Below are 13,088 nucleotides of genomic sequence, written 5' to 3' on the forward strand. Positions count from 1 at the left end.
CCACAGTCACACAGCTGACAAGTGGCAGAGCTGGGACTCGAACCCATGACCTCTGACTCCCAAGCCCATGCACTTTCCACTGAGCCATGCTGTTTCCCTGGGTAGTCTCCAACCCAGAGCAACTCCATGGACACATCTCTCCCAGAACACTCCACCTCCATCTGCAACTGTTCTGGTAGTGGATCCACAGAGTTTTCTTAGTAAAAATACAGAAGTGGTTTACCACTGCCTTCTTCCGTGCAGTAGACTTGAGTCTCCGCTCCAGACTCTCTCCCACGCCGCTGCTGCCCAGCACAGGTGAGTTTTGACTTGTAGCTGATTGCCTTTCACTCGCTAGCCACTATCCAAGCCAGGAATGGAATGGCTAGGCCTCTGCTTGACTCTCCCTCCTAGAGCCAAGACTGGTAGAGTACTGGAAACCCTCCAGCTGTGATCCTGAGAAGGTAGGAAATCAGGTAATCGAGTTCAATCAGTGAGGTTAGGGATTGTGTCTTCCAACTTAGTTGTATTATTATACTCTCCCAAACACTAAGTGCTTGGGAGACAGAGAATGCTCAATAAATACTTTTGACGATAACAATATTGATTGTGGCATTTGTTAAGCACTATTTTTGTGTCAAGGACTATACTAAGTGCAGAGGTGGAGATACAAGATAATCAGGTCACGCATAAGGCTCATAGTTTAAGCAGGAGGGAGAACAAGTATTGAATCCCCATTTTTGGAGATGAGGGAAGTGCAAAACTTGGTTCTGTTTGACTAGAACAAACCCTGGTTATAATGACTATTTGAAGGCAAACTTATAAACTCATTATCGTGAGCATGGCCTAGTATATAGAGCACAGACCTGGGAATCAGAAGGACCTGGGTTCTGATCCTGGTTCCACCACTTGTCTGCTATGTGACCTTGGGCAAGTCACTTCACTTCTCTGTCTCAGTTACCTCATCTGGAAAATAGGGATTAGAACTATGAGCCCCAGTGGGACATGGACTGTGTCCAACCTGATCTACCTCAGTGCTAAGTAGAGTCCCTGGCACACAGTAAGCACTAACAAATACCATAAAAACAGATTTCGACTATATCTGGGAAGTGTACTTGAAGCAGACAACGTAACTGGATAATTTAGGGAAAATGCTCCACTTTGAATCCTGAATTATCCGATCTGATATTCTTCACTGCTTAAGACTCATATAATTGCCAAATTTTCACCTTAATATTTATAGACACAATTCATATCACCACAAAAAGTGAGTTAACATTGATCCATCAGTCAGTAGCAAATCAATTAATTGAATATCCCTCTAATTAATTTCCTGCTCTTTAAATTGACTCAAAAGCAATCTCCACAAGTGACCTTGTGATTATAATTCTTAAACCCTCTAATGCTAGGTATTCACCCTTTGTGAAAGCAGCATAATCTTATTATTTTAACCATAGTCTTCTACTGTAGCTTGCTTTTTCTTCAACCATTATATATTTCTGTTCTATAGGGTTTAGAAGACCAAAGGATTTCTAGGGTATTCAAAGCAATATAAAGTATATGTGCTTTTACATTACACTGTACTTCACCTTGCCTTTATTATAGTTTTATGAAGCTCTGTCAGCACATTTTTTCATCAACCACAGTGCTTCTTCTGGTATTTCCTGCACTTACTACTGTCATAGCAGGGATGCAAAGGATGGCAGTGAGAATTAGAGGCCAAAAGAAGTAAATCCAAGTAATGGGGGATGAATGTTCAATTGTTATAGCCTGATTTTTGAGTGCTGCTTTAACTTCCTTCAGATCTCAATCTATGGTTCAGTGTGAAACATGGTTATGAATTTTAATTCAAAGAAGAGGATTCAAAACAATAGCCAGTCAGGTAAAAGTTCTAGTCATTATCAAAAGAATGTTGCCAAATGGTATCACCAAAGGTAGAGATTATGGACTGCTTCCCTGTGATAAAGCCACCTGAGGGAATTTGAGAAAATTAGCTGGATCATTCAAGCAAAAGTGGGGTTTCACTTTAACTAATGAATCCCATTTTATATTTCACTTTCTTTTTGGTGATCTGATTTTTAAGGTGAGTTGGAAGCTCCCATCGAGAATGAAGGGCAATTCTAGGATCAGGAACCCGAAAGAAGGAACTGAGTTAGGTGATGGTGGCACCCCAGAACTCATGCTCTTTTTCATCCTGTCACTCATTCATTCATTCCATCGTTTTTATTGAGCGCTTACTGGGTGGAGACCACTGTACTAAGCGCTTGGAATGTACAATTTGGCAACAGATAGAGACAATCCCTGCCCAACGACGGGCTCGCAGTCTACACGTCACTCATCTTCCCACTAGAGCGCAGAGTCAAACAAGTGAGTAAGCGGGGTGGGGTGCAGTACCCTGAGAGGTATACACTATGTAAGGCCTGTTTATGTCTACCAACTCTGTTTTATTATACTGTCCCAAGTGCTTAGGACAGTGCTCTGCACACAGTAAGCGCTATGTAAATACCACCGATTGATGATTTCCAAAGTGGCAGCTGGGGAATGCCAACACTGTGCCAACCCAGCAGGAGGTCTTCCTCAAACCATGTTAGCCGGCTAATTTGTTTTCAGAATCCTTACTGGGCTTGTCCACCCGGAAGAACCTTTGGTTGAGAATCTTCATACTTATGGCAGAGCCCCTTCAGGTATTCACCCCAGCTGCAAACCCAGGACTAGAACCCCTGACTCCTGACTCTAGCGCTCTCTCGACTGGATGGACAGCAGGATTTCTTTAGTTGTTGTCACTAGTGATCAACAACATATTTAAAACCACAGCTTACTCAACAATAGTCTGTTAGTATACATAAACACTAGAATAATAATGGCATTTGTTAAGCGCTTACTATGTGGTCAAGCACTGCTCTCTGTGGGAAGGGAACATGTCCACCAACTCCGGTACATGAACTCTCCCAAGGGCTCAGTACAGCGCTCTGCCCACAGTTAAGTGCTCAATAAATATGATTGATGGATAAAGACCTACAGAAACTCTGCATTTTTACCAACTTTGCTGTATTGTACTTTCCCGAGCACTTAGTACAGTGCACTGCACATAGGACTCAATAAATACCACTGATTGATGTCATTAGCCTGGGAAAGATCACTAGGCACAATCGAAAATGGCACTCTAAAACCTGCAAGTAGATACAATGTGGTTGCAAATGTTTATCTTCCCTCGGTGACACTTGTCTTCTACGGCAACCTCACAAATCAAGAAGAAGGTGTACATGTGTCCAGAAAGGATCAACAACCAATAACTTTGCTTTTTAAGAGATTATGGTGGTGTGAAAAATAATTTGATTCTGTGAAGGAAGATGTATTATATTTGATAAACTCATACGTACACTGCACGCACAGTATTTATAATTGTTGTTTCATTTTGACTCATGTCTTTTTAAGGTACCATTTAGGTACGGAAGCCTGACCCAAAAGATGTAACAGGGAATGTCCTGTTTCTGTACACTAGTCTTTCAGGAAAGAGATCCCTCTGGTGGTAACACTACATTGGTATGATATTTCCCTCCGTGAGGGAAATAGAAAATGGTGCTCAGAGAAATACTTGGTGAGTGATTAAATTTGATATGATTCACCTCATTCTTATTCATAAACATGATATTAGGAATACTCTAGCTACTTACATATTTTTCCATTTGTTTCTATGTGGATTTCAGGAAAAGTGTGGAAATGCCTCGATTGGGGCTATTTAAAAAAATATACAGCTTCCAGAAAAGAAACCATCCCTACCCTTTTGAATTCTCTTTTTTTAAGGAAAATTTTCAACCTCTACCCAATGATGCCAATTTCTAAACAATCCATTCACCAGTTTTTCCCTGGCTTCTAAATACCACAGGCACAATGAATGACAGAGTACAAGTAGCTGGGAAAGGACTACCGTTGACTGTATCCTTAATTTTCATTAAAGGTCTTAACTGCCTACTGTTTGTGAATGTCTTTTCCCATTAGCTTGGCACTGCTTAACGCTTTTCACCAACAAAGGCATGTATTTAATCAGGTTCTGCCTAAACATGTTGTGGGAGTCTATTAGCTGTTGAAATGCAATTTTTTTTAAATTTTGTATTTGCCTAGGAGGTATTGGCAATGGGTGCATCTACATTCATGTCATTAAAATATTAGTATTAGAATTAACCTGGGTATAATTCATTCATGTTCCACTTAAGATATCCCTTACATGTGACTGAAATCATCTCTTTTCAAAAGCTATTTAAGCAGTGAAATGCTAAAAAAAGACAGATTGAATCTGACTCTAAACTGCAAGATGTCTTGTCATATAATTGGTAGTGCTACAAATAACCAGTATGTACTATATCCATTTACTGTGTAAAAAAGATTGTTCTCTTCAATTAGAAGTTGGAAGGAAATACTATTTATTTGTATCATATAGTTTTCCACAGCTAAATGTTTTACCACAGAATTTTAAAAGACTAATGGGAAAAAAAGCAATTAAGGTGTTGATAGTTTCACATTTTTCTCAAGCATTATATTCATTTTTTCTTTTCTCTCCCACTTTAAAAAGTATCAATATTGGACTAGTTTTAAGAGGTCTAGAATGTATTATTTAAATAAAAAAAAATTTTTGTTGTCATTTGGTGAATTCTTTATATTTTTCCTTCTTGACATCACTTTGTTAAATTTGAGATTATTATTTGTCAGCCTAGGAATGCAATCATTTATGTAACTGAAATGTAAAAATCTTTAAAAATTTTTGTTTTACTACTAAAGATTAACACTGCATTGTCTCACATTTTGTCTGAAGTGCAAGAATTAGAAATACTCAATTGAAGGAGTGAGTCCCATGTACATCAGAGACAGTGTTTGATCTAGCTCTATTGTATCTACCAGTTTTTGGCAAATGCAATTATTATTATGGAAAAAGTTAACTCCTTTGACATTTATACTGTGAGCATTATATGTTTCCCTACTTCCAGAAAGGATGAATCTGTATAGTAGATAGCCAGCCTACATTCATACTGACTTTGTAACTTTGACTGAGCAGTTTCCAGGATCCATGGGAAGAAGTCTCAATCCTTTAGCTTTGCTGACTTTATTCGTATTAGCACTCATTCTTTCAAACTACTACTACTACTAATGATTGTAGTATTAATTGATACTTTGCCAAATGTGCCAGTTAATGTGCCAAACATTTTTTAAAATGGTATTTGTCAAGCACTGACTATGGGCCAGGCTCTGTATGGGGAAAGATACAAACTCATTAGGTTGGGCACAGTCCCTGTCCCACTTGGAGGTTACAGTTTTTTAATCCCCATTTTACAGATGAGGTAACTGAGGCACAGAGAAGTTAAGTGACTTGGCCAAGGTCACACAGCAGCCTGACTCCCAGGCCTATGCTTTATGCCCTAGACCATGCTACTGCTCATTGTACTAAGTGCCAGAGTAAATGCAAAATGATTAGATCAGATGCAGTCCCTGTCCCACATGGGGCTCACAGTCTATTTAGGAGAGAGAACAAGAACAAATCCCCTCAATAAACAATTCAGTTTCTCATTCTGGAACATTCCCATTTGTATCATTTGCTATTTCGCATATTTTTCTGTATAGTCACTGTCTTTTTTTGTAACCGTAACAGAGGATACAATAGGTATTCCTACATGTTCCTATGAAAGTTAAAGAACAAATTATTCACTTTAGGGTTCAAATCCAAGTGCCCTGGTGATATGGATGGAGAGGGAATAGGGGAAATGAGGGTTTAGTTGGGGAAGGCCTCTTGGATATGTGATTTTAGTATGGATTTAAAGCTGGGGAGAGTGGTGGTCTGACATATAATAATAATAATAATGTTGGTATTTGTTAAGCGCTTACTATGTGCCGAGCACTGTTCTAAGCGCTGGGGTAGACATAGGGGAATCAGGTTGTCCCACGTGGGGCTCACAGTCTTAATCCCCATTTTACAGATGAGGGAACTGAGGCACAGAGAAGTTAAGTGACTTGCCCACAGTCACACAGCCGACAAGTGGCAGAGCTGGGATTCGAACTCATGAGCCTTGACTCCAAAGCCCGTGCTCTTTCCACTGAGCCACGCCGCTTCTCCATATGAAGGGGGGCGGAGTTCTAGGATAGAGAGGGGACATCGGCAAGGGGTCGGCAGTGAGACGAAACTGAGGTTCAGTCGGCAGGTGTGTGTTAGAGGAGCAAAGTATGTCGACTGGGTTGTAGTAGGACATCAGTGAGATGATAGAAGGAGGCTATCTGATGGGAGTGCTTTAAAACTGATGGTAAGGCATTTTGGTTGATGCGGACCTGGATGGCTAACCACTGGAGGTTCTTGAGGCGTTGGGAGATGGTGGAATGAACAATTTAATTTTCTTTTACATAAATTATCTGGGCAGCAGAATGAATTAAGGACCCAAGTGGGAAGACACAGGAGGGAGGGAGGTAAGCGAGAAGGCTGATAAAGTAGACAATAAATGATAAGTGCTTGGATCTGTGACGCAGCAGATGGATGGAGAGGAAAGGATAGATTTTAGGGATGTCATGAAAGTAGAACTAACAGATTGGTGATGGATTGACTGTGTGGGTTGAATGAAAGAGATGTGTCAAAGATAATGCCAGAGCTGCGAGCTTATAAGACAGGGAGGACTGTAGTACTGTCGACAGTGTTGGGAAAATGAAGAGTTCTGCTTTGGACATGTAAATTTGAGGTGTCAGATGAACAACCAAGTACAGATGTCCTGAAGGCAAGAGGAAAACCTAAAGAGCAAATGAGTGCTCTAAGGGAGCAGGTGAAGATAATAATAATGTTGGTATTTGTTAAGTGCTTACTATGGGCAGAGCACTGTTCTAAGCGCTGAGGTAGACATAGGGGAATCAGGTTGTCCCACATGGGGCTCACAGTCTTAATCCCCATTTTACAGATGAGGGAACTGAGGCCCAGAGAAGTGAAGTCACTTGCCCACAGTCACACAGCTGACAAGTGGCAGAGCTGGGATTTGAACTCATAACCTCTGACTCCAAAGCCCGTGCTCTTTCCACTGAGTCATGCTGCTAAAAAATGAAAGGGACCTCCACACAGTTAGAGAATGGGAAGCAGAAGTGGAGCCTGTGAGAGAGACTAAGAAGGAGAGCTCAGAGAGATAAGAAGAGAACCTGGAAAGGACAGTGTCAGGGAAGTAAAAGTTAGATCACGGTTCCAGGTTAAGGCGGTGGTTGACAGTGTTGAAGGCAGCTAAGGGGTCGAAGAGAAGTGGGGTGGATTAGAGGACACTGAATATGACAAGAGGTCACTGTTGCCCTGAAAGAAGGCAATTTCCATAAAGTGAAGGGGGCAGAAACCAGATTGTTACTATAGTCACAGCTGTGATTCTGCTCTATGGACTCACCCGCCCAGCCCTCAGTGTGCCAAATGTGAAGAGCAATACATTGACCTACCACTTCCAGATGAAAGAAAAAGTCATGAAGTACCATGGAAATAATTTGCTGGAGCAAACACCCAATTAAGGTCTCTTAATTCCCCTAATTATTTCTCAATGTTAGTCAAAAACATCCATAAATATACAGAATAAGATGCAATCTAGAACTGGTATTTTAAGTCCCATAAAGGTGGGATGCAGATATATTTATAAATTGGAATATTCAACTATCTTTTATATTTTGCAATTATTCCTGAATTGAGAAATCTTAAATTTTATTTTATTACGTTTAGTTCTCTATTTTATGAAAGTAATATATTGGACCATAATTTGAACTAGATTTGCAAAAAAGATTGGATGTTTTAAAATGAACACAGGCATTCCCTTTTAATGACCTTATTGTTACTGAATGTGTTTTTCCTTGCCTAGAAAATTTCTGCTTCTCTTCTCTCTAAATGGCAAAAGTTCATTAGCAGTGTATCATATTGCTTTGTCCCTGCTAAATTATGAATATTTAGGCTAGACAGTGTTGAAAACTGTGTGGCCATACTTAAAATGATGCTAACCCACATGCTTCATTCCATCATACTGTGAAAAGTGCAAAAGGAGATGGGAACATACCGGTAAAGAGAGAAAACGAAGGGAGAGAACGTTTTCATCTGATGTGTAAATGAAGCTTGCTAGGCTATGGTCATTCCTGTAAGAACCTACTCTCCTTTCTTCCCAATTCCTCCAATAGCTCAATTTGGCTGAGTAAACACTTTTTGTCTATTTTTTTTATCCACTGAGGGCAGGATCCATGTCCACAGCTCTTCATGCAGTTCTCAATGAATGTGGATGGTCAATGAATCAGTAGCCATTACTATAGGAATATGATAATAATAGCAAGAATAACAATACTACTATTCCTGGTAATAATAATAGTAATATCTGTAAAGTCCTTACTCTGTGCCCAGTACTGTACTAAGTGCTGGAGTAGATACAAAATAGGTGAGACATATCCTCTGTCCTAAAAGTGAGGGAGAATGGGTATTTAATCCCCTTTTCATAGGTGAGGAAACTGAGGAACAGAGAAGTTGAATGACTTGCCCAATGTCACACATTGGGGAAGCGGCAGAACCGGGATTAAAATCTGGATTCCCTGACTCCCAGTGTGGAGGACAGTGCTTCTCCAGTATATTCTTGCCTCAGAAATCCTGACAAAATAACATGATCTCGGGATACCTCTGTCCTTTCCTGCCACTTTTGTTTTCTTCTCTCTTAGAAGCTAATAATTAGCCCTTAAACGGATCTGTTTTGGGGACTACAACAAACAAAATAGGATCAAGAGAGTTAAGGGATTTTTGTTTCTTCCCACCTGCTTTCCCAGACCCATTCCTGCAACAGTGGTCTCTCATGGGCTTCCCCCTACATGGAACCATGTGGCAGCTTCAAATATTTTCAGATACTGGACATAATCCTGGAATCTTGACCTAGACCAAATTCCAGTTGAAGAATTCAGGGAGAGTTTTGCTTCATGAACAATGAGTAGCTATGGCCACTGAGCAGATCTGAAGACAACGAGGTAGTCTAAAGATATCCAAAATAGGAGTTACTGAAATAGCACCCTTAAATTCCCTTTAACAGATAACAGTAAAGTGATATTCATTTTCAAATGTCTTTTCTCATCTGGATCTGTGACAGGATGCCTTTTCGTGCTACTGCCTGTTGGTAAGAAAAAAGTATTTATCAGCAGTTGTTTTGGAGAAAATATTTTGGTATATGGTATATAACACAGCCTTACTGCACTTTTGATGTGATTTCTCTTCTGCAAAACTATGTTTGGAAAGAGACGGAATTTTCTAAAAATGAATTGCTGCTGTAAATGATCAAAACAAACTTCTATAAAATGCCTATCACACTCTTCATTTGGTAAATGTCATGAAAAAATGAATCCACAAATATAACCCTAATAGCCAAAATATTCTTAGTAGGTGTCATTTTTCTAAGCGCTGGGATAGATACAAGTTAATCAGGTTAGACGCAGTACCAGGACCAGAAGGGGCTAACAGACTAAGAAAGAGGAAAAACATGAATTGAATCTGCATTTTACAGATGATGAAACTGAGGCACAGAGAAGGTAAGTGACTTGCTCCAGGTCACGCAGCAGGCAACTAGCAGAGGTGGGATTAGAACCCTGGTCCTCTTTCCATTAGGCCACAGTGCTCCTCATACCTAAGTTATTCTCACAATGTTGGGCTTGGAATCTGAACCTTTCACGAGCAGCAGCGTTGCTTAGTGGAAAAAACAGGGACCCGGGAGTCAGAGAACCTGGTGCTAATCCCTGCTCTGCTGTGTAGCCTTGGGTAAATCATTTAACCTCTCTGGTCCTCAGTTACCTCATCTGTAAAATGAAGATTAAATCCTCCTCCCTCCAATTTAGAATGTGAGTCCCATGTGGGACAAGGACTAAGTCCAATTTGATAAACTTTTATCTTTCCCAGAGATTAGAACAGTGCTTGACACATAGTAAGCGCTTAACAAATACCATTTAAAAAAAGGGTTCACACACCACTAGCCTCGGCTCTGACATCATTACAGAAGCCCTAACACAGCAACTTCTTATCTTGGTTAACAGAGAGCACTGTGGGCTCTTCTGGCATTTCAGGCCCAATTCCCAAATCACTGTTGACTTCACTGTTGCAAGAGTCAAGACAGTCCAGAAATGTAGGAGCAAATGGGCTTTCAGTGCTTAAGGTCATCAGCTCTCATTTTTGGCCACTCCATGGCCAATCAAGAGGCCTACCAAGAAAGCCTGCTTTATCTATGAACCTGTTTGCTTTATTTTCACAAATTAAATCTAGCATTATCAAGGCAAATTGTGCTGAACTACAACTAAAACTTCTAGTTATTATGTTTCGTTGTATGGGATTGAAATTGGAGCAGGGATTTCAATGAATCATTAAGTATTGTGCAAAATCCATTTTGATATATTTTTTCCCCAAATTGCCATTCAGTTTGCCTGTGTAGATACAGCCTTCATTCCTTTTAGGTTCTGAAGTCCCTGTTTTCTTCTTGACCAAACTATTGGTAAGGATGGAATTATTTTAATCTTGCCTTGTCATTTGTATATTTGTTTGCATTTGGAAGATGTATTGAAAACTTCTGAGGAATTGGAAGTATTATAGAGTGTATTAAAATAAAATGGCATTGGCATAATTCAGAAGTTTCATTTTGCAATTAGGTCAAAAGACCTGTTTATTTCCTGTGAAATAATGGGCTGCACTAAACCCGAACTGAAACCCTAAACCCTACTAACCATAATTACTAACCATAATTCTTGCCCTAATTGGTTCAGCGAATTGGTTTGTTCATGATCGAACAACGATTTTACCAATGTCAATGCAATATACTGGTATATTCCCCTCTACTTTAGTCTCGTTCACCTCTCCGCCGACCCTTCACCCACCTCCTCCCTCTGGCTTATAACTCCCTCCTCCTTCACATTTGACAGACCCCTACTCTCCGCACCTTCGAAGTCTTATTAAAATCCAATCTCCTCCAAGACGACTTCCCTGATTAAGCACTCTTTTCCTTTACACCCTCTCACTTTTGCATTGTCTATAAACTTGGATCAGTACCCTTTAAGCACTTGATATTCACTCCACTTTCAGCCCCAGAGCACTTTTGAATACATCTCATTAATTTAACCAAATAATCTATCTCCCCTTCTAGACTGTAAGCTCCTGTGGGCAGGAAATGTGGCTACATTTCCTACGGTAAACAATAAATAGCACTGATTGATTTTAAGTGATTTATAGAATGAAATGCTTTGCATCGTCTTCAAAAATGTAGGGTGGCTCTCATCTTCTTCATGTGTCGATTTTTATCTGCTTAATGGAGCCCTAGCCTAGTAGCAGTAGAGGACCTCATTAAACTCTGCGATAAAATACACAGATAGGAGTTAGACCTAGTCCCTGGCCCTCACATAGGTAGAAATAACAATTATTACTACTACTACTATTTGTTAAGGACTTATTACGTGCCCAGTACTGTATTGAGCGCTGGGGTAGATACAAGGTAATTGGGTTGGATACAGTCTCTGTCCCACTGAGGACTCAGAGTCTTAATTGACAAATTAGGTGTCAAATTTAATTTTTGTGGGTCTATTTAAAAACTACCCCCATAGTTGAATTAAGACACCAAAGTTCCTGATTATGGCATGAAGGAATGGTTTTTTAAAATAGGAGAAAATGGTAGAGCAATGTGACGGAGCTCACGTTGATTTGAGCCTTGTAAGTGCAGGGGGCACTAAATGTAAAATCTCCTCAAGGTCTCTCAGCCTTCCTGCTGCGAATACTAACAAGGGTGCAACTACACTGTATTATGTTGACTTCTCAGTGGTGGAGTGACACTGCTCGCTACCTTACAAAGGCCAGCAGTTCTCTAAAGGGGCTGAATCTGAAACAATGACCACAAAGTGAAAGAGTCTGTCTCCCATGACCTCTAAAACAAGAGGGTCACCAGCCCCCAAAGGAGAAGCCATAGCTATGCCTTGACCTCTCTGCTGTGATTTGTCATATTGGAGTCCGCAACCGTTGTGCTCGGCAATTGAATTTGAGAAACTTTGGTCCAGAAAAAATGATGTCAGGCTTTTAAGGGTACGATGAGTCTGATCCAATTCAGAAGAGATTCACGTCTTTCATGTTTATAGGTGAAGATAGGCGTCTGCCTGATTTCCCATGCTTCTTGTGTGGCTTTACTAACCAGTAGGAGGCTGGCAGTCCCTTTGACCCTAGCTCTTTGCACCACATGACCTTTGGTTAAAAGTAACCCTGCTTTTAGAACCCATCACCGTAACCTCACACCCCCCAAAAGCATCTCTTCAATTCTAATCTGTTTACCGAGTGAAATTCGTTTACTTCTACAAATATCTATTATGTATCTCCAAAATATTTACTTGGTTTTACTTACTGAATCGGTCATTTTTATTGACCGTTTGCTACGTGCAGAGCACTGTACTAAGTGCTTGGGTGAGTACGATATAACAGAATTGGTAGACATGTTCCTTGCCGACGAGAACCTTAGTCTAAAGGGGGAGGCAGATATTAAAATAAATTATGGATATCTACGTAAGTACCGAAGGCTGATGGTCTGCTGAATAAAAAATATAAATCCAAGCGCAAGGGGGACGCAGAAGGAAAATGAGGGCTACGATGATGTCTTGGAGATGTGCTATTAGTACAATGCCTGGCATATAGTAAGCACTTATCAAATACCAGAATTATGACGATGTGTTTTAATAAGGCTTTGAAGATGGGGAGAGTGGTGGTCTGTCAGATAGGAAGGGGGAGAGAGTTCCAAGTCAAAGGCAGGACATGGGCAAAAGGTCGGTGGCAACATAGTTGAGGCTGAGATACACTGAATGGGTTGGCATTAGAGGAGTCACGTGACTGTGCTGAGCTGCAGTAGAAAATAATAATTATGACATTTAAGCGCCTACTATGTGCACAGCACTGTTCTAAGCACTGGGAAATCGTCACTCTATAGCATTTCCCCTAGTGCTTAAAACATTGTTCTGAGCTCAGTAAATTGTGTTAATTGATTTAATTAACCCACTGTTTTGGTATCCTGCTACTGTCCATAGCAAACACTTGATCAACTTAGGAAAGCTGAATCAGATAATTGTTAAGCACTTACTATATACCA

The 13,088-nt window shown here is 40.3% G+C and overlaps 1 non-coding gene across 1 annotated transcript; it reads right to left on the reverse strand.

Annotated features, from left to right (window-relative positions):
• Positions 1 to 307: 307 nt before the first annotated feature.
• On the reverse strand, positions 308 to 445 carry LOC114815806. Its single transcript, XR_003763608.1, has one exon. It is a non-coding gene; the product is annotated as a small nucleolar RNA SNORA7 (small nucleolar RNA).
• Between the last annotated feature and the right edge of the window lie 12,643 nt (positions 446 to 13,088).

Source organism: Ornithorhynchus anatinus, chromosome 12 (genome assembly GCF_004115215.2).
Source record: "Ornithorhynchus anatinus isolate Pmale09 chromosome 12, mOrnAna1.pri.v4, whole genome shotgun sequence".
NCBI classification, from domain to species: Eukaryota; Metazoa; Chordata; class Mammalia; order Monotremata; family Ornithorhynchidae; genus Ornithorhynchus; species Ornithorhynchus anatinus.